At 38.6% G+C, this 15,243-nt stretch overlaps 1 long non-coding RNA gene across 3 annotated transcripts; it reads left to right on the forward strand.

Annotated features, from left to right (window-relative positions):
* Window positions 1-52: 52 nt before the first annotated feature.
* On the forward strand, window positions 53-14,643 carry LOC139167836 (uncharacterized). Of its 3 annotated transcripts, none has more exons than XR_011559200.1 (3): window positions 53-239; window positions 9,497-9,590; window positions 13,232-14,643. It is a non-coding gene; the product is annotated as an uncharacterized lncRNA (long non-coding RNA). The 3 variants fall into 3 exon arrangements; XR_011559199.1 differs by lacking the exon at window positions 53-239 and adding an exon at window positions 5,122-5,256; XR_011559198.1 differs by lacking the exon at window positions 53-239 and adding an exon at window positions 9,283-9,393.
* Window positions 14,644-15,243: the final 600 nt, after the last annotated feature.

Raw genomic sequence — 15,243 nt, forward strand, 5'->3', positions numbered from 1 at the left:
GCCGACCTCCGGAGTTTCCAGTGACGTTCACAGGGCGGCCATCTTTAACACTGAAAGCGGCGGAGCTTTAAACGCCATGTTTGGTGTGGGCAGTAATAATAATAAAAAGAAACGTTCGGCAGAATTAGTTCATTGTGAAGAAAATGGTTGTTGCGGGAGTGATCTTTTACCGCGATCCGTATGCTTTGCGTCCAAACTTCAGGATGTTTTCTTCGGGGTCCTAATTTCTTAAGTATAATGTAAATCCTGTTTATGTTACAATTCCAGATTGTTGTTGTCCTGTAAGAATTTCAAACGTATGTGGGGCATCATGGAGATGATATGCAGATCGGTGACGTCGGATAATAGTGTGCATGTTTTAAATATAAACCAGCAAGTTAGAAATGTTTGGTAGAGGCTGATGTAAGGTCTCCTGCTTGGGCAAGGGGTTGGAATAGAGGACCTGCAAAGTCCCTTCCAACGCTGTTAATCTGTTTCAGTATTTGCTCAGTTCATTTGGATTCCAATAGAGCAGCTACCAAAACAAGATCTATAATTTTAAAACATAAAGCAATGCATTTCCAGAATATCCAAGAAGCGAGTTAGATGTTTATTATGGGGGGAAAATTGAATAAGTCTTTATTCAAGGATTTTATTCATTCTGGGGATACTATTTACTCCCCTAAACTGCTCCCACCAATTAGGTTATCTCTTTCAACATAATTAACTTTTATTCATCATCATCATCATCATTATTATTATTATTTATTTATTAGATTTGTATGCCACCCCTCTCCGGAGACTTGGAGCGGCTCACAACAGCAAAGCACAGTGCAAATCCAATAATTAAAAAACAGTTAAAACCTTTAATATAAAAACAATCATACACCCCAAACAAACCATACATAAAACGGAATGGCCAGGGGGAATCAATTTCCCCATGACTGGCAGCAGAGGTGGGTTTTTAAGAGTTTGCGAAAGGCAAGGAGGGTGGGGGCAGTCCTGATCTCTGGGGGGAGCTGATTCCAGATGGTTGGGGCCACCACAGAGAAGGCTCTTCCCCTGGGTCCCGCCAGACAATATAGTTTTGTTGACGGGACCCAGAGAAGGCCAACTCTGTGGGACCTAATCGGTCGCTGGGATTCGTGCGGCAGAAGGCAGTCCAATAATGTGTTGAATTCTGTTATGTAATTTATAATGACTGTAGGACGTTATAGAATCAGATTTGTGGTGTTTTCAGCAGTGGTGAAATCCAATGTTTTTTACTATAGGTTCTGTGGGTGTGGCTTAGTGTGTGTGGCAAGGGAAGGATACTGCAGAATCTCCATTCCTGCCCCACTCAGGCGCCAGCCTATTTGCCGGTTCTCCAGACTACTCAAAAAGTCCACTACCGGTTCTCCCAATTACTCAAAATTTCTGATACCGGTTCTCCAGAACCTGCTAGAACCTGCTGGATTTCATCCCTGGTTTTCAGTACTGTGGTACCTCTACCTAAGAACACCTCTACTTAAGAACTTTTCTAGATAAGTGTTCAAGATTGTTTTGCCTCTTCTTAAAAATCATTTTCTACTTAAGAACCTGAGCCTGGAAATTTCCCAGGAAATTTGATAGTGGCATGAAGGCCTGGCCAGCTTCTTGCCATTCCCTCTTTAATCCTGGCCATCTCGGGCTTTTTGGGCTGCCAGAGGAGCCTTTTGGTGGTGCTTAAAGAGGCTTTGGAAGTCCAGAGCAGAGCGTTTTCCTTTCTCTGGGCGCTTGGAGTGGGAATAAACCACTTCATGTGGTGATTCTCTTGTGCTGTCTCCCATACACCCAGCGCGAGGTTGCCTCCCGGAGCATCTGGGCACGGAAAGGCAAAAGGGGGCGCTTTGCCCCGTCTGGATCAACTCGGCTTCAGCCAAACCGAGGAATCACCACAGTGAAGGAAAGGCGCCAGCTACAAAGCGAGTGAGCGAGAGGAGAGGGGAGCCCTTCAGCATGGGAAGGAAGAGGAAGCAGGTAGCAGCAGCAATAACCTTTCGGTAAAAGGAGCAGGAGGTTCCCCCCTCTCCCCCTCTCTCTGGCGCAATGTATGGGAGGCAGCCTCGCACCAGGTGTATGGGAGGCGCGTGCTCCTCGCTGCCTCAGAGTCCCTCTTTTTTTTAAGCCTTAGTTTTGGAATTTTTTTGATTCCCCTCCTCCTCCTCCCACCCAAATTCCGAGCTTTTATTTCTTTCCTAATGGGTTTGCACGCATTATCTGCTTTTACATTGATTCCTATGGGAAAAATTGCTTCTACTTACAAACTTTTCTACTTAAGAACCTTGTCACGGAACGAATTAAGTTCTTAAGTAGAGGTACCACTCTATATGGAATAAAATTCTATTTAAATCAATGGCACTACATAGTTCAAAATAGCCTAAAAAGAATTGAGGCGGATATCCTCAGAAGCCCATGTGTGTGTTTTGCTCAGCTGCTTCTGAGAAGGCCTGCATCATACATGAGTCAAGGAAAATAGTTAATTCACTTTGTTCTGTAAATATTGTTTTACAATATTTGTAATATCCGTTGCCAATGATGAGTCACAGATTCCACTTACTAAAGCACAGGAATATCATGACTGTTTTATAAGAATATTATATTGGGAAACATTTGTATCTATTAACATAGCTTAAATAGCAATATTGCACATAATAAAATAGAAAACCTGATTTGTCTCTTAGGACATTTCCTCCCTTTCCCATTTGGTCTGATTTCTGAACTAATTTCTGATGTTATGTTATAATCCATTACATTTGATAGCTAATTTAAAACTTTGAAAAGAGATAACTTACAATGATCTATTAAATGTTGAGATTTATTTCCACATCATGTAAAAGTTCATGAATAAAAACTATCCTAGAATTGATATTACTATTACTAGCCTATACCCCAAAAGAAATGAATTACCACTGACATGTGTTTTAAACTTTGTGCACAACTATTATTTGGTAAATAGACTGAAATAGAATAGAATTCTTTATTGGACAAGTGTGATTGGACACACACAAGGAATTTGTCTTTGGTGCATATGCTCTCAGCGTACATAAAAGAAAAGATACATTTGTCAAGAATCATGAGGTACAACACTTAGTGATTGTCATAGGGGTCAAATAAGCAATGAGGAAACAATAGATATTAATAAAAATCTTAAGGATACAAACAACCAGTTACAGTCAAAAGTGGGAGGAGATAATAGTAATAGCAATACAGTCTTAGTAAATAATTTGACAGTGATGAGATAATTATTTGATTAGCAGAGTGATGGCATTCAGAAAAAAATGTTCTTGTGTCCAGTTGTTAGTGTACAGTGCTCTAAAACGTTGTTTTGAGGATAGGAGTTGAAACAATTTATGTCCAAGATGCGAGGAGCCAGCAAATATTTTTATGGCCCTCTTTTGGACTCATGCAATATACAGGTCCTCAGTGTAAGGCAGGTTAGCAGTAATTGTTTTTTCTGCAGTTCTGATTGACTAAATGAGTGACAAAATTGTAGTGTATTCAATAAAACAGGTAAATCATACAATCTTCAGGTTACATCCTACTCCAATTAGCTCTTTGTATTTATTTACAATATTTGTCTACTGCTATTATTGTGTGACTACCAAAAAAAATAATCAATATTTCAGTTCTAGTAAGGACATAATGTCTAGTTGCTCACCCATCAATCCATGGGTTCAAAAACCCATTGAAATAAACAGTCTTTGTGGTTCTTCAGAAGAAAAGGTGACATGGGACAACATTTATCTTCAGAGGGAATATATTCCAAAAACATAGGGGCCACTACAATTAAGGCCTAATACCTAGTCAGTACCACCTGCATGTAGGTTCAGGTCTCTCAAAAAGTCATCTTTAGATGGATGGAGCAGATGAGCAGAATTGTTCTTTGCAGAGAAGTTCTGGATATCTCCTGGGGGCACAGCGGGATGTGAATACTGTGTCTATCGTGTCATTCCAACTCTATGACCGTGACTTGTTTATCTTTTTTTCTTATTCACAACATTTTATATCACTCCATTATAACAAATCAATCCAGCAGACAAAAACAATTACATAATAGACATTTAAACAGCAAAAGGAATGAAACAAAATTAGGGCCATGGATAATTGAGTTGAGCTGAAATTTAGTAGTACTGTAGTTTCAAATGTTGCTAATCAGAAATGAGGCACATGATACAAATAATCTTAAACCGCAAACTATAATTAGAGTTATGTGGGCTCTTTATAATAAGGCCCACCCACACAGCTCAATTAACCTATAATAATAATAATATAGCCCATGATGTTAACCTGTTCTGTGGGTTTACACTTTACTGCAATGTTTTCCAACCATGGCCACTTCCAGGGTAATGGACTTAAATTGCCATATTTTTATTAATGGCCATGCTGGCATTAGAATTCTGGGAGCTGAATTCCCAGAAATGCCCAAGGCTGGGAACACACTGCTTGACAGCTAACATCAAAGAGCATAACACATCTTCTCCTACATTTATTTTTTCAAATTTTCCCTTGTGGAAAAAATGCCATTTCCTACTTTTAGCATCATTAATTTTGAAAGTTTTTCTTTAAAAAAAAAATATACTTTATTAATTTATACAAAAAGGAATAAAACAGGGGGAGGTGGGATGGGAGTACAGTACAGAAAAGAAAAGTGGGAGGGGAGTGGGGTAAACAGTATTGTTATATCACAGCTTATATACTGTATATTATTGTATATACATTTCAGGTATTTGTCCATTTATAAATATTTCGTATTCAGAGTTCTTATTTAAATATCTTATAGCTGCAATATTTAATAATCCAACAGTAATGTGGGAAAAGAAAGGGTAGAAAGGGAGAAAAGGGAGAGAAAAAAAGAGAGAAGAGAGAAAGAAGAGAGAGATAGTAAGATGAGAAGTAGTACCTGCAAGCAAGCGTTTGAATTGTGACGACTTAGATGGAAAGTTTTTCAAACAAGTGTAAAGTTGGAAGGAAATTGATTCCTAATTTTAAATAATACACTATCTGTGCCTAATGACAGAATTTGTATTAGATTTGTATTAGAATTTTCTTTGCCTAACAAAGAATGAATGATGGCTAGTTAATTGCCCCAGGTGTTGTCTGGGGTTGATAAAAGGAGCCAATGAGGAGGAAAGAGCTGAAAGTAATAAGTGTAGGGGAAGAGAGAGTTGCAAGTAAAGACTGGTTAGTGTATGATTGTTTGATACCATTTTTTAGTTTTTAGGTAGAAGAATAGGGTGGGATTCAAAGTCCTAAAAGGTAATCAATATTTAGTAGTGATGCATTTTTAAAGTTGTGAAATATAATAATTTGGTAATTTTATTAAATATTTACGCATGCTTTCTGTAATATGTTATTTTTATAATAGTAGGGCAGTTCTAATTCTTGACTAATAGTTATAGAGGCAGTAGTTGGGAGATGCTATTTGATTGTTGTTGAGTGTACTGTATTACTGAATTTAAAATGCCAGTGAGGCTTTCTAGTCTGTTACCTAAAGGTTAGACCATCTTCCTCCAGCTGAATGGTCTCCAGATATGATAGACTGTAATTCTCACAATCTCTAACTAGCATAACTTGCAACAATGGGGGAGATAGAAATTTTAATCCATTGTCTAATTAGCTTTGTTTCTCTAACATTTTTGTTGGGGTTTTTGTTGTTATTTTTGTTATTGCTGAAAACAGCACAATGTTCAATTCTTGTTGAAGTGTACCAGGTATGGATACTAATAGGGTATATCTTACGTCTCTGTGATTACTAAGATTATAAGATTATTTATGAAATAGTAGATATGCCTGACCTATTGTGGACTTGCAGTTTGCTGGCCAAAGGCTATGCTGTGAGAACTTGACCAATGTGGTTATGGTTTATGGTTCAGTGTAATGTAAAAATTATCACAATTATGTTAACTACATAACAGTATATTATCTAAAGGCTAGCAGATTGTGCTGCTGTCTGAGTCCAAAGAATATATTTTATAACAAGCTAGCCAACTAATATTTTAACCTAAAATCTGCAAATATGTCCTGAGCAGCTAGTTTATGAATCTGTAAAATATGAGAAGATAGAAGATTGGATTAATTGATAAACCATGGTCCAACGGAATATGGACAAACATGCTAGGAGAACAGTTTAAAGCACTAGGGTAGAAGCAAGGAGACAAAGTTCTAGTCTTGCCTTAGGCACAAAACCAGTTGTGTAACCTTGGGCCAGTCAAATACACTAGTGCAAAAGAAGGCAATAGCAAAGCATTTCTGAAAATCTTGCCAAGAACTCAGGGACTAGTCTAGGCAGTTGCTAGGAGTCAAGAGTGGCCAAAACAAAGCATGCTGTTTGACTTAGATGTGAATTTTGTGCAATGCAATAAGCTAAAATGCGGCACAATGTGTTTTATTAATCTAGCCCAGGTTAACTGAATAAACCCTGATTCAGTTAATCATGGATAAATTTAATACGGATATTTAATTTAATAGATTTTTAAGCAGCCCAACTCCTTGAGGACTCTATACCCAGTGTTCATTTCATCAAACCAGGATGAACAAAACAAAAAAACGTGGTTGATTTGTCCTTAAATTTTATGCTGGATAGCAAATCTTATAACATTGTTTTACTGCATCCTGTTTTGCCATGCTTTTAAAGAAAAAAAAGATAAATAAGTTATAAACAAATAGTTATGCTGAATCATCTATAAGCCCATCTAGTCCAGCTTTCAATATTGTTTACCAACCAAATGGATATACTTTGGAAGGTCAGAAGCCTGGACAAAGAAGTGATAGCCTTTTTTCACTTTTGCTACTCAAGATTCCTTAGATAGTAAATCATCATCGGTATTAGTAGTTACTAAAACTTTGATCCTGCATGAAGTTTTCCTGAGAAAATTTACATCTCTTGCTTCTCTCTCCCTGTATTTTTCTTGATTTTTACATTTTTGTTTCTATAACAATTGGAGTTTTTTTACATATTTAAAAATAGTAATTCAGTTTAATACATCTAGATCTGCATATAGATCTAGGCTGTAAAAACAAGAACAGCCACCACCAGTTAATTTTGTATGTTTGCTATCACAAGCTGCTTATTTGGATTTATGCAAACCAGAGTTGGAAGCTATGAGATTTTTTTTAAAGCAGCATCTTTGGTAGTCCCACTAACACAGAGGTCTTCAACTTGGCAACTTTGAGACTTAAGCATAGCTGGCTGGAGAATTCTGGGAGTTGAAGTCCACAAGTTTTAAAGTTGCCAAGTTTGAAGACCCCTGCTTAAATAGGCCCAAGTGTATTAGCTCCCAAACCTATAATGTCATGTATGGGAGAACATTAAACTTAAACATTGTACAATAATAGGGAAAAGCACAAATTGATAAAGTAATCCTTGATGCTCTCTGGGCTTGATTGTTTTCCTGCAGATACTGTATTTCAGTGATTTTCAACCTTTTGTGAGCCGCGGCACATTTTTTACATTTTCAAAACCATGGGGCACATTGAGGGGGGGGCGCTAAAAAAAGTTTGGACAAAAAAATTCTCTCTTCCTTTCGCTCTATTTCTCCCTCCCTCTTTCTCTCCCTTCCTCTTTTTTTCTCTCTCTCCATCCCTTTCTTTCTCTCTTCCTTCTTTTCTCTTTTTTGCTCTATTTCTCTCTCCCTCCCTCTATGTCTTTCTCTCTCCCACCTTCCCTCCATCTCTTTCTCTTTCTCTCTCTTGCTTTCTTTCTTGCTCTCTCTTGCTTTCTTTCTCTCTTATTCTCTTTCTCTCTCTCTTGCTTTCTTTCTCTGTCTTTCTTTCTCTCTTGTTTTCTTTCTTTCTCTCTCTCTTGCTTGCTTTCTCTCTCGCTCTCTCTTTCTTTCTTTCTTTCTCTCTCTCTTGTTTTCTTTCTCTCTCTGAGCTTCGCAGCACACCTGACCATGTCTCGCGGCACACTGGTTGAAAAACACTGCTGTATTTCATTACCCAACTAATTAACTAACATCAGTGCTTGAAGCACAAGGGTTATTTTTTTGTACTTCAAACTTTGTAGCCCTGTTTACAGGCTTGATTACCAAAGACCTATAACTTTTTTCCTGATAAACTCCCTTAACCTTGTTAATGGGATTTATTCAGCTTTGTAACTTTATCTTTAAAATTAAAGTCAGGATGGTAGCCATGATGATGCAATTGAAGTTTCACCTGAAGAAACTTTAATCAAATCTGTTGAATCCTATCATGACTTTTGAAATTGTATTTAATGTATTGTACATTATTACTAAAATATTAAAGAACCCGTTTAGTTGGGTTATGCTTGGTACCTTTTAGTTTCCCCTGAGGGACTCACTCTGTGTGAGTGTGTGTGTGTGTTTGTGTAGTTTTATTTTCAACCAGATAAAAGTGGCTTGTTTATTGGATGATTAGTTTTGCAAACTTATTAATATAATAAAATGCATACGTAGTCTAATTCCAAAATAAAATAAGTAGGAGGAAATAGTGATAGAATACATATGTGGTAATACATAGAGTCAGTAATCGGATAAACAAAGCTGGTGTGTTACTTTAAAAAGGCAAGGAGGTTCAGAACATATACAATACGTAGGGAAAGCAAGTAGGATGCTTGGCTGCATAGCTAGAGGTATAACAAGCAGGAAGAGGGAGATTATGATCCCGCTATATAGAATGCTGGTGAGACCACATTTGGAATACTGTGTTCAGTTCTGGAGACCTCACCTACAAAAAGATATTGACAAAATTGAACGGGTCCAAAGACGGGCTACAAGAATGGTGGAAGGTCTTAAGCATAAAACGTATCAGGAAAGACTTAATGAACTCAATCTGTATAGTCTGGAGGACAGAAGGAAAAGGGGGGACATGATCGAAACATTTAAATATATTAAAGGGTTCAATAAGGTCCAGGAGGGAAGTGTTTTTAATAGGAAAGTGAACACAAGAACAAGGGGACACAATTTGAAGTTAGTTGGGGGAAAGATCAAAAGCAACATGAGAAAATATTATTTTACTGAAAGAGTAGTAGATCCTTGGAACAAACTTCCAGCAGACGTGGTAGATAAATCTACAGTTACTGAATTTAAACATGCCTGGGATAAACATAGATCCATCCTAAGATAAAATACAGAAAATAGTATAAGGGCAGACTAGATGGACCATGAGGTCTTTTTCTGCCGTCAGACTTCTATGTTTCTAATACTGTAATCTCAATAAGAAACGATTGAGATCATATCTGCAAGAATGTTCTCCTGCTTTCCAGAGTTTATTGGTTGCTATGCATTCCTTTGTCCTATTCTCCAGACAACAAAACCTGAAAGAGAGGGAGGGACGGAGGGAGGGAGAGATTGTGTAAAGATCTTACACTAAGGTATGGTACTCATCTCCATTTCCTAGCCGAAGGAGCAAGCATTGTCTGAAGACACTTCTATGGTCATGTGGCCAGCATGACTATTAAGCGAGGTGCATGGAACATTATTACTTTCCTACCAAACTGGAATTCTATTTAACTTCTTGCATGCTTTCAAACTGCTAGGTCGGCAGGAGCTGTGGCAGTGATAATTGATTTCCGTACATATTCTTGCGTATTGCTTGGACGGGGACTTACTTGCCGCTGTGGCACTACTATGGTTGGTAATGTTACTTTCATTTTTAATGCAGGATTTAGGGGGCATTTGATTCTATTTTTTTAATTCCTTTAAACAGAGCTAGACTCTATGTGTATCTCTATGTGTGTGTCCCATTCTAGATTGTGAAATCTTGTATTCAAGACAAAGGTTATGGGGTTGGGTATAAAATGCAAAGCAAAGATTGGTGTGAAGATTAAAATCTTAAAACAGACTGTGAAACACATAACTGTAGCTTGATTCTAATAGTGGAGCTTGTGAAATTGGGGGGGGGGGAGTATTGATCAGCCGCAGAGAGGAAAACGTAGATTTTTCCTTTTAGGAAAGTCTATTTCCGATATTAAATTAGCAATGGAAGTTGATGTTTATCTCTTTGATGTTGCAGAAAGTGAAATGAAAAGAGAAAGAAAAGGAAAATGTTGTATTTTTCCTTATGTTTTAGCTAGTCAACCACATTGATTTTTAAAATACATTATTTTGGCTGCTTTTTAGCTCTGGGTGGCGATTTGTATTTCTATTAGGAAAGAGTTACCATCACTGTTTATTTCAAATGCAGTTCCTGAGAATATGCTTGAGAATTGACCGAACCAACTCTGTGTTACTGAAGTGAGGTCAGGAAGAGCTTTCGGTAAATTGATTTTCATTGTTTTAGGAGATGCATAGATAATTTGCCATTTCCTGGTATATTAAAATATGCAATACAGTGTCATAGTCAAAGCATAACATTTATTGCAAAGTATGAACATTACTTTATTATTGTTTATAATATTACTATTATTACTTGTGGTTGGCTCTGGCCCAGCTCCTGCCCCAGGGAATGTGGAGGTGGAGGCAGGGGAAACGTCAACATGTCCTAGACCTGTTTTGTTGCCGGCAGAGTCAGGGAGTGCAGTTTCCTCGGACCAAGAAGAAGGTGGGGGTGACTTGGAAGAGGGGGGCTTGGCACACAGCCCAGGAAGCCAATCACCATTATCTTCGGTCGATTCAGATGACAGTGTTAGACCCACACAGGCGCAGACTTATACATCGAAGAGACCAACTGAGGACATATTACAGGAGATAAGAGAGGCCACCTGTGTTTGGGTGGGGTTCCAGTAATTAGAGCTGCTGCTATAAATAGCAGCCTGCTAGTTTGGCCGTTGTGGAAGATTATCTGATTGCAGTTCTTCAGGATCGTGCCTCGCTGTTTCTGAACTTTGTTTGTGGATTTTTCACGCCTTTGACACCAAAGCAGAGTAAAGTGTGTGTGTGTTTCACTTAGTGGGAAGAAGGAGGGCTGTGACGTTTCTTCACAGCTACTAGCTAAGTACTTAAGGACTGATTAAGGGACTTGTACAGCCTACAAGGTTGTTTTGGGGAAGAGTGCTCTTTGCAATACAAAAAGGGTGCTTTGTTTCTTTTGAATTTTGTGATAAAGGACATTGTTTTCAACTTTCAAACTTGTGTGTGTCTGAAATTTGTACCCGTGAATTTTCGGGAGGCTTCTACCAGAGAGCCCGGCAGAACAATTACCATTAATTGATTTTTAATATAAGCAACGGCTGAAGGTTGGGAGAGACCGAGGCACAATGGGACCATAGTGCAATGTTGAGGACTTTAATTTTGCCCTCACTATTGTGCTGGTTGGATTCAGGCTCCCTCCTGCCTGTTTCTTATAAGAGAAAACACATTTCACTGGTTCTGTCAAAAGCCTTGTTTTCCTTGGAAATGACAGATTTAGTTTGTTGCTGGTATCCTCTCTGTTTAGTCTCTCTGGATGCTTGCTAGTTCCTTGTCTGTTTTTTAATCAGAATGCTATATTGATGCTCCTTTCGGTTTTATTTTGGCATCCAGGAAATCTATAGCAATTCTTGGAAATAAACACAGTGATTGTGCCTGGCTTTTCCCCCCTCTTCAGCCTACTTTCCATTTAGGCATGTAAATGGGAAAGCATAATATGGGAAGTCCCCTGGCACAGAAATCAAGTATTTATTTATTTGTTTGTTTGTTTGTTTGTTTGTTTGTTTGTTTGTTTATTTATTTATTTATTTATTTATTTATTTATTTATTTATCAGATTTGTATGACGCCCCTCTCCGTAGACTCGGGGCGGCTAACAGCAGCAATAATACAATGTAAACAAATCTAATATTTAAGTTAATTTAAAACCCCAATTTAAAAACCAATCATACATACTAACATACCATGCATAAATTTTATAAGCCTAGGGTGAGGGAAAGTCTCAATTCCCCCATGCCTGACGACAGAGGTGGGTTTTAAGAAGCTTACGAAAGGAGGGTGGGGGCAACTCTGATATCTGGGGGGAGTTGGTTCCAAAGGGTCGGGGCTGCCACAGAGAAGGCTCTTCCCCTGGGTCCCGCCAAACGACATTGTTTAATTGACGGGACCAGGAGAAGGCCAACTCTGTGGGACCTAACTGGTCGCTGGGATTCGTGTGGCAGAAGGCGGTCCCGGAGGTATTCTGGTCCGGTGCCATGAAGGGCTTTATAGGTCATAACCAACACTTTGAATTGTGACCGGAAACTGATCGGCAACCAATGCAGACTGCAGAGTGTTGGTGTGACATGGGCGTATTTAGGAAAGCCCATGATAGCTCTCGCAGCTGCATTCTGCACGATCTGAAGTTTCCAAACACTTTTCAAAGGTAGCCCCATGTAGAGAGCATTACAGTAGTCGAGCCTCGAGGTGATGAGGGCATGAGTGACTGTGAGCAATGAGTCCCGGTCCAGGTAGGGCCGCAACTGGTGCACCAGGCAAACCTGGGCAAACGCCCCCCTCGCCACAGCTGAAAGATAGTTCTCTAATGTGAGCTGTGAATCGAGGAGGACGCCCAAGTTGCGGACCCTCTCTGAGGGGGTCAATAATTCCACCCCCCCAGAGTTATGGACAGACAGATGGAATTGTCCTTGGGAGGCAGAACCCACAGCCAATCCGTCTTATCCGGGTTGAGTTTGAGTCTGTTGATTGTTAAATACTCTGTGAGGTGCTTCTGCAAGGCTCCCCATTTGATGTGAACCCAGCAATTGTGTGTTCTAAATCACAACTACTTATGAAAACATATCCAAGTATAATTTATTTGGGAAACTAAAATTAATCTGTGGCTTAATGTGCAATAATCGGTGGCTTAATGTGCAATAAGAACACCACTTATATGTACACATACAAAATTGTGATTCAGACAAAGTTGAAATTCTCTTCTACCCTGAATCATGGCTTCAAAAACAAGTAAAAAGGATCCAAGTACATTTTAAAATGTAGCCTCAGGCCTATGTTTTCCAATACATACAGTAAAACTGAATACTGCTTTACATTGTTTACATCACTCCCCGTTTCCTGGTGAAGCAGGTGAATGAAAAGCTTTCTCCTTTTTGTTTATTAGAACCCCATAGTAGGTACACAGAACTTGTCTCAACAAGCTTCAAAGCTATTGAAGTGCGGTAATTGTTTACAGCACTAATTGTGAAATCGTTATTTGTAGGGAAAAAAGTCCCTTTAGGCATATTATAAATGTTGCCCCTGAACAAATTTCATTTTAGAAAATGTGTATACTTTACATGCAATTTCTCAAAATATTTAGAGTGGATAAGTAGATATGAACTATTTATGTTTTCAAGAAGTTCAGCATCTCTTACTTTGTCCTTACAGTGTGGAAGAAAAAAACAACCCTAAGTGAAATGCTTCATGAAAAAGTGACATTTGGTTAAGAAGAAGCTGTGTGGACCATCTACAAGTATGGCTCTGTACTACCCTGGCATGTTTCAGAATTATCCTTATGGATTCCTGCCCCAGGTTCCAATGCACAACACTTACAATCCTCTTGCTATCATGGATTATAACATGGACTATGGTTACAATGACAGTTTATCCAACCAAATGATGTACCATCCCATCTATGGTTCAAATCCTTTTTTTCACCCTTATCCTTTCTGGCCCTTTCCCCAGGTGACTTCTGTTCCTCCGTACCAGCCTTACAGTAACTATCATCCTCCTATGCCAGTCCGGAGACCAAGATTGGATCTGTGGCCTGAAGGGTTTGTTCTGAGAGGAGAGCTCCATTGGGGTAGACTTGCACGGGTTGTGGGGCCTAGGAGGGACTTGCCAGACTTCGTGAAAGATGATCTAAGAAGAGTCTACGGCACGTATCCAAAGACAGATGTTTCCATAATGTATCAGAATGGTGAATTTATTGTCAAAGGAAACCCCAGTGTAGGAGAACAAGAATACAAGATAGAGAAGACAATCATAAGGAGGGAACCCACCCCAACTACCAGTGAAGAGGAGGACAGCAGCGAAGAGCGGCACAGGAAGAAGAAAAAGAAAGCAAAGAAATGATGTAGCTGGATTAAACTTCACCCACTGAAAAAGCAGTCCTCTCTTGTGCTATAAGAACCAGCGGTGTCTATAATGAAAACTGGATATAAGCACAACACTGGTGGTAGTGAAAAATAATAACCGACTAACATTTGTAAAGTTGTCAATTGCTTCCTTTGCAGCCAATAATCACAGAGGTTTGTGGGGGGCGGAGGGGGGTGTTCACTAATATTTTATGTATAATTGATTTTGTGTTCTTGCTTGTTATGGCCACATTTGAAACGATTCTTGCATTGAAAGGCCATGCCACAATCAGAATTGCTGCTACCCTGACTTTAAATTCTTGCCAAGGATTATTTCTATCACAGATATATGTAATAGGAAGGAAAGGAGGCACTAATTACTAAACCAAATACCCATAAGATATTCACTATGGATCTACTTAGAAATTAAACCTGAAATGACAGTACAAGAGAATAGTGTATTTCATCGCCATCTATTTTTTCACTTGTAATTTCAGATACACGGAAAGGTAACATTAGGGCAGGATTATCATTTCAGGTCAGCAAGGATTCACCTTGCTTAATCTCTTAAAATAGCCTTTTGAATATCTTCTGTGCCATTGATTATTCCTTGGAATCTCAATGTTTTATTCACAAAATTATGATTGACTATTAGACTGAAACCTAATTTGTACACAAGCTATTTGAGCAATTTTAAATAAAAATAAGTATGTTCTAGTGTAATTATTCTTGCTTTGTTTGTGGAAATTTCTTTATAATGGTAAGATATATATATATATATTTAATAAATTGTTATTTCATTTCAGGCTATTTTCTCCTGACATTGAGGCAAAAATGAAATCATTTTGATTTTCTCTTTATTATTATTTTTGATCTTGGAATTGGAAACATATTTAGTCTATTGTGTCCAAAGTTAAATTGACTAATTGCTGGCTATCTGCCACTTGATAATATTTAGTATAGGGTTCCATTCTCAAACTGTTCTCCCATTAAGCAGTATTCCCAGAGTTAAACATTCTGGAACTGAGAGGTACCACATAAACTGGCCATGGTGCTGGATGAAGTGATACCTAGTTTTCAGTATAAAGACCCATGTCTATGAGGTTTCACAGCCCATAAGACCTTGGTATACTAATAACAAAAGATTTAAGTGCCAAAGTCCACTGCAACAATATAGCCAAGAAGACTTCAAGAGTTGTAAACTTAATCCTACGTAGCTTCTGCTCTGGCAATCTCACACTACTTACCAGAGCTTACAAAACTTTTGCCAGACCCATCCTCGAATACAGGTCATCTGTTTGGAACCCATATCGCATCTCAAAC

This window comes from Erythrolamprus reginae, chromosome 5 (genome assembly GCF_031021105.1).
Source record: "Erythrolamprus reginae isolate rEryReg1 chromosome 5, rEryReg1.hap1, whole genome shotgun sequence".
Lineage (NCBI taxonomy): Eukaryota > Metazoa > Chordata > Lepidosauria > Squamata > Dipsadidae > Erythrolamprus > Erythrolamprus reginae.